This window comes from Nothobranchius furzeri, unplaced genomic scaffold (assembly GCF_043380555.1).
Source record: "Nothobranchius furzeri strain GRZ-AD unplaced genomic scaffold, NfurGRZ-RIMD1 Scf061, whole genome shotgun sequence".
Classification (NCBI taxonomy): Eukaryota; Metazoa; Chordata; class Actinopteri; order Cyprinodontiformes; family Nothobranchiidae; genus Nothobranchius; species Nothobranchius furzeri.
The window spans coordinates 50,001-60,000 of record NW_027223078.1 but is presented as its reverse complement, the minus strand read 5'-3'; positions in this window follow the sequence as shown (position 1 = coordinate 60,000).

Genomic DNA, 10,000 nt, shown 5'->3' with positions numbered 1-10,000 from the left:
TTGGGTGGTGGAGGAGCAGCAGCCAGCCTCCAGCAGCTGCTGGCGGGGTGCAGGAGCAGCAGCCAGCCTCCAGCAGCTGGTGGCGGGGTGGAGGAGCAGAAGCCAGCCTCCAGCAGCTGATGGCGGGGTGCAGGAGCAGAAGCCAGCCTCCAGCTGGTGATGGCGGGGTGAAGGAGCTGCAGCCAGCCTCCAGCAGCCAGCCTCCAGCTGGTGATGGCGGGGCGGAGGAGCAGGCAGCCTCCATCAGCTGATGGCGGGGTGTAGGAGCAGCAGCCAGCCTCCAGCTGGTGATGGCGGGGAGGAGGAGCAGCAGCAGCCAGCCTCCAGCAGCCAGCCAGCCTCCAGCAGCTGATGGCGGTGTGTGGGAGCAGCAGCCAGCCTCCAGCGGCCAGCCAGCCTCCAGCAGCTGATGGCGGGGTGGAGGAGCTGCAGCCAGCGTCCATCAGCTGATGGCGGGGTGGAAGAGCAGCAGGCAGCCTCCAGCTGGTGATGGCGGGGTGGAGGAGCTGCAGCCAGCGTCCAGCAGCTGATGGCGGGGTGCAGGAGCAGCAGCCAGCCTCCAGCAGCTGATGGCGGGGTGGAGGAGCTGCAGCCAGCCTCCAGCAGCCAGCCTCCAGCTAGTGATGGCGGGGTGGAGAAGCAGGCAGCCTCCGTCAGCTGATGGCGGGGTGGAGGAGCAGAAGCCAGCCTCCAGCAGCTGATGGCGGGGTGCAGGAGCTGCAGCCAGCGTCCAGCAGCTGATGGTGGGGTGGAGGAGCTGCAGCCAGCCTCCAGCAGCCAGCCTCCAGCTAGTGATGGCGGGGTGGAGAAGCAGGCAGCCTCCGTCAGCTGATGGCGGGGTGGAGGAGCAGAAGCCAGCCTCCAGCAGCTGATGGCGGGGTGCAGGAGCTGCAGCCAGCGTCCAGCAGCTGATGGTGGGGTGGAGGAGCTGCAGCCAGCGTCCAGCAGCTGATGGTGGGGTGGAGGAGCTGCAGCCAGCCTCCAGCAGCCAGCCTCCAGCAGCTGATGGCGGGGTGCAGGAGCAGCAGCCAGCCTCCAGCAGCTGATGGCGGGGTGCAGGAGCAGCAGGCAGCCTCCAGCAGCTGATGGCGGGGTGGAGGAGCAGAAGCCAGCCTCCAGCAGCTGATGGCGGGGTGCAGGAGCTGCAGCCAGCGTCCAGCAGCTGATGGTGGGGTGGAGGAGCTGCAGCCAGCGTCCAGCAGCTGATGGTTGGGTGGAGGAGCAGCAGCCAGCCTCCAGCAGCCAGCCTCCAGCTAGTGATGGCGGGGTGGAGAAGCAGGCAGCCTCCATCAGCTGATGGCGGGGTGGAGGAGCAGAAGCCAGCCTCCAGCTGGTGATGGCGGGGTGCAGGAGCTGCAGGCAGCCTCCAGCAGCTGATGGCGGGGTGCAGGAGCTGCAGGCAGCCTCCAGCAGCTGATGGCGGGGTGGAGGAGCTGCAGCCAGCGTCCAGCAGCTGATGGTGGGGTGGAGGAGCTGCAGCCAGCGTCCAGCAGCTGATGGTTGGGTGGAGGAGCAGCAGCCAGCCTCCAGCAGCTGATGGCGGGGTGCAGGAGCAGCAGCCAGCCTCCAGCAGCTGATGGCGGGGTGGAGGAGCTGCAGCCAGCCTCCAGCAGCCAGCCTCCAGCTAGTGATGGCGGGGTGGAGAAGCAGGCAGCCTCCATCAGCTGATGGCGGGGTGGAGGAGCAGAAGCCAGCCTCCAGCTGGTGATGGCGGGGTGCAGGAGCTGCAGGCAGCCTCCAGCAGCTGATGGCGGGGTGGAGGAGCTGCAGCCAGCCTCCAGCAGCCAGCCTCCAGCTAGTGATGGCGGGGTGGAGAAGCAGGCAGCCTCCATCAGCTGATGGCGGGGTGGAGGAGCAGAAGCCAGCCTCCAGCAGCTGATGGCGGGGTGCAGGAGGTGCAGGCAGCCTCCAGCAGCTGATGGCGGGGTGCAGGAGCAGCAGGCAGCCTCCAGCAGCTGATGGCGGGGTGCAGGAGCTGCAACCAGCCTCCAGCTGGTGATGGCGGGGTGGAGGAGCTGCAGCCAGCCTCCAGCAGCCAGCCCCCAGCAGCTGATGGCGGGGTGGAGGAGCAGAAGCCAGCCTCCAGCAGCTGATGGTGGGGTGCAGGAGCTGCAGCCAGCCTCCAGCAGCCAGCCTCCAGCTGGTGATGGCGGGGTGGAGGAGCAGCAGCAGACAGCCTCCAGCAGCCAGCCAGCCTCCAGGAGCTGATGGCGGTGTGTGGGAGCAGCAGCCAGCCTCCAGCGTTCAGCCAGCATCCATCAGCTGATGGCGGTGTGAAGGAGCTGCAGCCAGCCTCCAGCAGGTCATGGTGGGGTGGAGGAGCAGCAGCCAGCCTCCAGCAGCTGATGGCGGGTTGCAGGAGCTGCAGCCAGCCTCCAGCAAATGATGGCGGGGTGCAGGAGCTGCAGGCAGCCTCCAGCAGCTGATGGCGGGGTGCAGGAGCAGCAGGCAGCCTCCAGCTGCTGATGACGGGGTGCAGGAGCTGCAACCAGCCTCCAGCTGGTGATGGTGGGGTGGAGGAGCTGCAGCCAGCCTCGAACAGCTGATGGCAGGGTGCAGGAGCAGCAGCCAGCCTCCAGCAGCTGATGGCGGGGCGCAGGAGCTGCAGGCAGCCTCCAGCAGCTGATGGCGGGGTGCAGGAGCAGCAGCCAGCCTCCAGCTGGTGATGGCGGGGTGAAGGAGCTGCAGCCAGCCACCAGCAGCTGATGGCGGGGTGAAGGAGCTGCAGCCAGCCACCAGCAGCTGATGGCGGGGTGGAGGAGCTGCAGCCAGCGTCCAGCAGCTGATGGTTGGGTGGTGGAGGAGCAGCAGCCAGCCTCCAGCAGCTGATGGCGGGGTGCAGGAGCAGCAGCCAGCGTCCAGCAGCTGATGGTTGGGTGGAGGAGCAGCAGCCAGCCTCCAGCAGCTGCTGGCGGGGTGCAGGAGCAGCAGCCAGCCTCCAGCAGCTGATGGCGGGGTGCAGGAGCTGCAGGCAGCCTCCAGCAGCTGATGGCGGTGTGCAGGAGCTGCAGCCAGCCTCCAGCAGCTGATGGCGGGGTGCAGGGGCTGCAGGCAGCCTCCAGCAGCTGATGGCGGGGTGCAGGAGCTGCAACCAGCCTCCAGCTGGTGATGGCGGGGTGGAGGAGCAGCAGCCAGCCTCCAGCAGCCAGCCTCCAGCTGCTGATGGCGGGGTGGAGGAACAGAAGCCTCCAGCAGCTGATGGCAGGGTGCAGGAGCAGCAGCCAGCCTCCAGCTGGTGATGGCGGGGTGGAGGAGCTGAAACCTGGGTCGGACCTGGTCTGCAGCAGGGCCCATTACCACTCAGAAGCTGATGGCAGTGTGTGTTTAGGTCCCTGCGGGGTGGATGAGCTGAAACCTGGGTCAGACTTGGTGTGCAGCAGGGCTCAGCACCCTCCAGAAGCCGATGACAGTGTGTCTTTAACTCCCTGCCTGGTGGGAGAGCTGAAAGCTGGGTCGGACCTGGTCTTTAGCAGAGCTCAGCAGCCTCCAGAAGCTGATGGCAGTGTGTGTTTCATCCCCTGCGGGGTGGGAGAGCTGAAACGTGGGTCGGACCTGGTCTGCAGCAGGGCCCATCACCATCCAGAAGCTGACGGCGGTGTGTGTTTAAGTCCCTGCGGGGTGGGAGAGCCATAACCTGGGTCGGACCTGGTCTGCAGCAGAGCTCAGCAGCCTCCAGAACCTGATGGCAGTGTGTCTTTAATCCACTGCGGGGTGCAGGAGCTGAAACCTGGGTCGGACCTGGTCTGCAGCAGGGCTCAGCAGCCAGCAGAAGGTGACGGCAGTGTGTGTTTAGTTCCCTGCGGGGTGCAGGAGCTGAAACCTGGGTCGGACCTGGTCTGCAGCAGAGCTCAGCAGCCAGCAGAAGGTGATGGCAGTGTGTGTTTAAGTCCCTGCCTGGTGGGAGAGCTGAAACCTGGGTCGGACCTGGTCTATAGAAGAGCTCAGCAGCCTCCAGAAGCTGATGGCAGTGTGTGTGTTTTGGTCCCTGCGGGGTGCAGGAGCAGGAACCCGGGTCGGACCTGGTCTATAGCGGAGCTCAGCAGCCTCCAGCAGCTGATGGCAGTGTGTGTTTAATTCCCTGCCTGGTGGGAGAGCTGTAACCCGGGTCGGACTTGGTCTGCAGCAGGGCCCATCACCATCCAGAAGCTGATGGCAGTGTGTCTTTAATTCCCTGCGGGGTGGAGGAGCAGAAACCTGGGTCGGACCTGGTCTATAGCAGAGCTCAGCAGCCTCCAGAAGCTGATGGCAGTGTGTGTTCAAGTCCCTGCGGGGTGGGAGAGCTGAAACCTGGGTCGGACCTGGTCTATAGAAGAGCTCAGCAGCCTCCAGCAGCTGATGGCAGTGTGTGTTTAAGTCCCTGCGGGGTGGGAGAGCTATATCCCGGGTCGGACCTGGTCTATAGCAGAGCTCAGCAGCCTCCAGCAGCTGATGGCAGTGTGTGTTTAAGTCCCTGCGGGGTGGGAGAGCTGAAACCTCGGTCGGACCTGGTCTATGGCAGAGCTCAGCAGCCTCCAGAAGCTGATGGCAGCGTGCCTCTAAGTCCCTGCCTGGTGGGAGAGCTGAAACCTGGGTCGGACATGGTCTGCAGCAGGGCTCGGCAGCCTCCAGCAGCTGATGGCAGTGTGTCTTTAAGTCCCTGCCTGGTGGGAGAGCTGAAACCTGGGTCGGACCTGGTCTATAGCAGAGCTCAGCAGCCTCCAGCAGCTGATGGCAGTGTGTGTTTAAGTCCCTGCCTGGTGTGAGAGCTGAAACCTGGGTCGGACCTGGTCTATAGAAGAGCTCAGCAGCCTCCAGCAGCTGATGGCAGTGTGTCTTTAAGTCACTGCCTGGTGGGAGAGCTGAAACCTGGGTCGGACCTGGTCTATAGTAGAGCTCAGCAGCCTCCAGCAGCTGATTGCAGTGTGTGTTTAAGTCCCTGCCTGGTGGGAGAGCTGATATCCGGGTCGGACCTGGTCCACAGCAGGGCCCATCACCCTCCAGAAGCTGGTGGCAGTGTGTGTTTAAGTCCCTGCGGGGTGCAGGAGCAGAAACCTGGGTGGGACCTGGTCTGCAGCAGAGCTCGGCAGCCTCCAGCAGCTGATGGCAGTGAGTGTTTAAGTCCCTGCGGGGTGGGAGAGCTATATCCCGGGTCAGACCTGGTCTAAAGCAGGGCCCATCACCCTCCAGAAGCTGGTGGCAGTGTGTGTTTAAGTCCCTGCGGGGTGGAGGAGCAGAAACCTGGGTCGGACCCGGTCTACAGCAGAGCTCAGCAGCCCCCAGAAGCTGATGGCAGTGTGTGTGTGTGTGTGTGTGTGTTTAAGTCTCTGCCTGGTTGGAGAGCCGATACCTGGGTCGGACCTGGTCTGCAGCAGGGCTCAGCAGCCTCCAGAAGCTGATGGCAGTGTGTCTTTCATTCCCTGCGGGGTGCAGGAGCAGAAACCTGGGTCGGACCTGGTCTATAGCGGAGCTCAGCAGCCTCCAGCAGCTGATGGCAGTGTGTGTGTTAAAGACCCTGCGGGGTGGGAGAGCTGAAACCTGGGTCGGACCTGGTCTGCAGCAGGGCTCAGCAGCCCCCAGAAGCTGATGGCTGTGTGTGTTTAAGTCCCTGCGGGGTGGGAGAGCTGAAACCTGGGTCGGACCTGGCCCGCAGCAGGGCCCATCACCCTCCAGAAGCTGATGGCGGTGTGGGTTTAAGTCCCTGCGGGGTTGAGGAGCTGAAACCTGGGTCGGACCTGGTCTGCAGCAGGGCCCATCACCATCCAGAAGCTGATGGCTGTGTGTGTTTAAGTCCCAGGGGGGTGGGAGAGCCATAACCTGGGTCGGACCTGGTCTGCAGCAGGGCTCAGCAGCCTCCAGTTGCAGATGGCAGTGTGTGTTTAGTTCCCTGCGGGGTGCAGGAGCTGAAACCTGGGTCGGACCTGGTCTATAGCAGAGCTCAGCAGCCTCCAGAAGCTGATGGCAGTGTGTCTTCAATTCCCTGCGGGGTGCAGGAGCTGATACCTGGGTCGGACCTGGTCTGCAGCAGGGCCCATCACCATCCAGACGCTGATGGCAGTGTGTGTTTAAGTCCTAGTGGGCTGCAGGAGCTGAAACCTGGGTCGGACCTGCTCTATAGTAGAGCTCAGCAGCCTCCAGAAGCTGATGGCAGTGTGTCTTTAAGTCCCTGCGGGGTGGGATAGCTGAAACCTGGGTCGGACCTGGTCTGCAGCAGGGCCCATCACCATCCAGACGCTGATGGCAGTGTGTGTTTAAGTCCTAGTGGGCTGCAGGAGCTGAAACCTGGGTCGGACCTGCTCTATAGTAGAGCTCAGCAGCCTCCAGAAGCTGATGGCAGTGTGTCTTTAAGTCCCTGCGGGGTGGGATAGCTGAAACCTGGGTCGGACCTGGTCTGCAGCAGGGCCCATCACCCTCCAGAAGCTGTTGGCAGTGTGTCTTCCATTCCTAGTGGGGCAGGGGAGCAAAGACCTGGGCAGAGGAGCGCCTGTCTGCATCCGATCCGGCCCCTCAGCAGCCCGCCGTGAGCCTTAGAGAACCCCCCCCCCCCCCAGCGGGCTCCAGGAACCGGGCCCTGCGTCGGACCCAGCTCAGTAAGGCCCTCCCTCGGGCCCTGCAGCAGGTGGCCCCGTCTATGCAGTCGAAAACCCCGCGAAAATCGGTGTAGAAACGCCCGAGAGGCGTGGTGCGGTTCCCCCGGCCGGTACCGGGTCCGGACCGGTCCGGAAGTCCACCCAGAACACTGCCTGGGGCTTCTGGGCGGCTCCCCAGGCGCAGGCAGTCGAAAACCGCGTGAAAATCGGTTCAGAATTGACAAAACGGCGACCTCGTCGCTCCAAAAACTAAGTCCAAACTAAGCCTTTCGCTTATCGCTTAACGCTTAAGGCGGTCGGCCTTATGGCCAGTAAATGAAAAGTGCCTGCGCCCCTGGAGGTTTTGGAAGGTGCGAGCGATGACCATGCTCGGGTTAGTAGGTGAGGCCATCGGAAAACCAGCGTGAGTTGGCGGGTTTGGGTGGCAATCTATTCCAGGCAGAGTCGACTATCTCTGGGCATCAATTTTGGGATTTTTCCGGCTCTGGTTCTGGGAGAAACGCAGGGGCAAAGTGCACGAGCCGCGGCCGATTTTGGTGGCCTGTCCCTGGGCACAAAGTCTGAGGAGTGTGGGCCTGGTTCTCCGAAAAATACCAGTCTGCTGGAGCTCACTCCCATGGCTCCAGGGGGCACGGCACACCCCCCGGTAGCCGACCAAAGTGCTCTACTCGGGCCAGACTCGGACCCACGACCCGGGGTGAGAACCACAACTACTGGTCATCCTTTTGACCTCCAGGGGGCGCGGCAGAGCCTCCCCAGTCCGACGCAAGTGCCCCACTTGGGCCATACTCAGACCCACGGCCCGGGGCGAGAACCACAACTACTGGTCATCCTTTAGACCTCCAGGGGGCCCGGCACAGCCTCCCTAGACCGACACAAGTGCTCCACTTGGGCTGTACTCTGACCCAAGTCCCGGTGCGAGAACCACAACTACTGGTCATCCTTTAGACCTCCAGGGGGCCCGGCACAGCCTCCCTAGGCCGACACAAGTGCTCCACTTGGGCTATACTCTGACCCAAGTCCCGGGGCGAGAACCACAACTACTGGTCATCCTTTTGACCTCATGGTCATCCTTTAGATCTCCAGGGGGCCCGGCACAGCCTCCCTAGGCCGACACAAGTGCTCCACTTGGGCTATACTCTGACCCAAGTCCCGGGGCGAGAACCACAACTACTGGTCATCCTTTAGACCTCCAGGGGGCACGGCACACCCCCCGGTAGCCGACCAAAGTGCTCTACTCGGGCCAGACTCGGACCCACGACCCGGGGTGAGAACCACAACTACTGGTCATCCTTTAGACCTCCAGGGGGCCCGGCACAGCCTCCCTAGTCCGACACAAGTGCTCCACTTGGGCTATACTCTGACCCAAGTCCCGGGGCGAGAACCACAACTACTGGTCATCCTTTAGACCTCCAGGGGGACCGGCACAGCCTCCCTAGACCGACACAAGTGCACCACTTGGGCCATACTCTGACCCAAGTCCCGGGGCGAGAACCACAACTACTGGTCATCCTTTTGACCTCATGGTCATCCTTTAGACCTCAAGGGGGCACGGCAGAGCCTCCCTAGTCCGACACAAGTGTCCCACTTGGGCTATACTATGACCCAAGTCCCGGGGCGAGAACCACAACTACTGGTCATCCTTTAGACCTCAAGGGGGCACGGCAGAGCCTCCCTAGTCCGACACAAGTGTCCCACTTGGGCCATACTCAGACCCACGGCCCGGGGCGAGAACCACAACTACTGGTCATCCTTTAGACCTCCAGGGGGCCCGGCACAGCCTCCCTAGTCCGACGCAAGTGCTCCACTTGGGCTGTACTCTGACCCAAGTCCCGGGGCGAGAACCACAACTAATGGTCATCCTTTAGACCTCCAGGGGGCACGGCACAGCCTCCCTAGTCCGACACAAGTGCTCCACTTGGGCTATACTCTGACCCAAGTCCCGGGGCGAGAACCACAACTACTGGTCATCCTTTAGACCTCCAGGGGGCACGGCAGAGCCTCCCTAGTCCGACACAAGTGTCCCACTTGGGCTATTCTCTGACCCAAGTCCCGGGGCGAGAACCACAACTACTGGTCATCCTTTAGACCTCCAGGGGGCACGACACAGCCTCCCTAGTCCGACCCAAGTGCTCCACTTGGGCTATACTATGACCCAAGTCCCGGGGCGAGAACCACAACTACTGGTCATCCTTTAGACCTCCAGGGGGCACGGCACAGCCTCCCTAGTCCGACACAAGTGCTCCACTTGGGCTATACTCTGACCCAAGTCCCGGGGCGAGAACCACAACTACTGGTCATCCTTTAGACCTCCAGGGGGCACGGCACAGCCTCCCTAGTCCGACACAAGTGCTCCACTTGGGCTATACTCTGACCCAAGTCCCGGGGCGAGAACCACAACTACTGGTCATCCTTTTGACCTCATGGTCATCCTTTAGACCTCCAGGGGGCCCGGCACAGCCTCCCTAGGCCGACACAAGTGCTCCACTTGGGCTATACTCTGACCCAAGTCCCGGGGCGAGAACCACAACTACTGGTCATCCTTTAGACCTCCAGGGGGCACGGCACAGCCTCCCTAGTCCGACACAAGTGCTCCACTTCGGCTGTACTCTGACCCAAGTCCCGGGGCGAGAACCACAACTAATGGTCATCCTTTTGACCTCATGGTCATCCTTTAGACCTCCAGGGGGCCCGGCACAGCCTCCCTAGGCCGACACAAGTGCTCCACTTGGGCTATACTCTGACCCAAGTCCCGGGGCGAGAACCACAACTACTGGTCATCCTTTAGACCTCCAGGGGGCACGGCACAGCCTCCCTAGTCCGACACAAGTGCTCCACTTGGGCTATACTCTGACCCAAGTCCCGGGGCGAGAACCACAACTACTGGTCATCCTTTTGACCTCATGGTCATCCTTTAGACCTCCAGGGGGCCCGGCACAGCCTCCCTAGGCCGACACAAGTGCTCCACTTGGGCTATACTCTGACCCAAGTCCCGGGGCGAGAACCACAACTACTGGTCATCCTTTTGACCTCATGGTCATCCTTTAGACCTCCAGGGGGCCCGGCACAGCCTCCCTAGTCCGACACAAGTGCTCCACTTGGGCTATACTCTGACCCAAGTCCCGGGGCGAGAACCACAACTACTGGTCATCCTTTTGACCTCATGGTCATCCTTTAGACCTCCATGGGGCACGGCAGAGCCTCCCTAGGCCGACACAAGTGCTCCACTTGGGCTATACTCTGACCCAAGTCCCGGGGCGAGAACCACAACTACTGGTCATCCTTTAGACCTCCAGGGGGCACGGCACAGCCTCCCTAGTCCGACACAAGTGCTCCACTTCGGCTGTACTCTGACCCAAGTCCCGGGGCGAGAACCACAACTAATGGTCATCCTTTAGACCTCCATGGCAACAGGGGGATGTCAGACCCCAGCT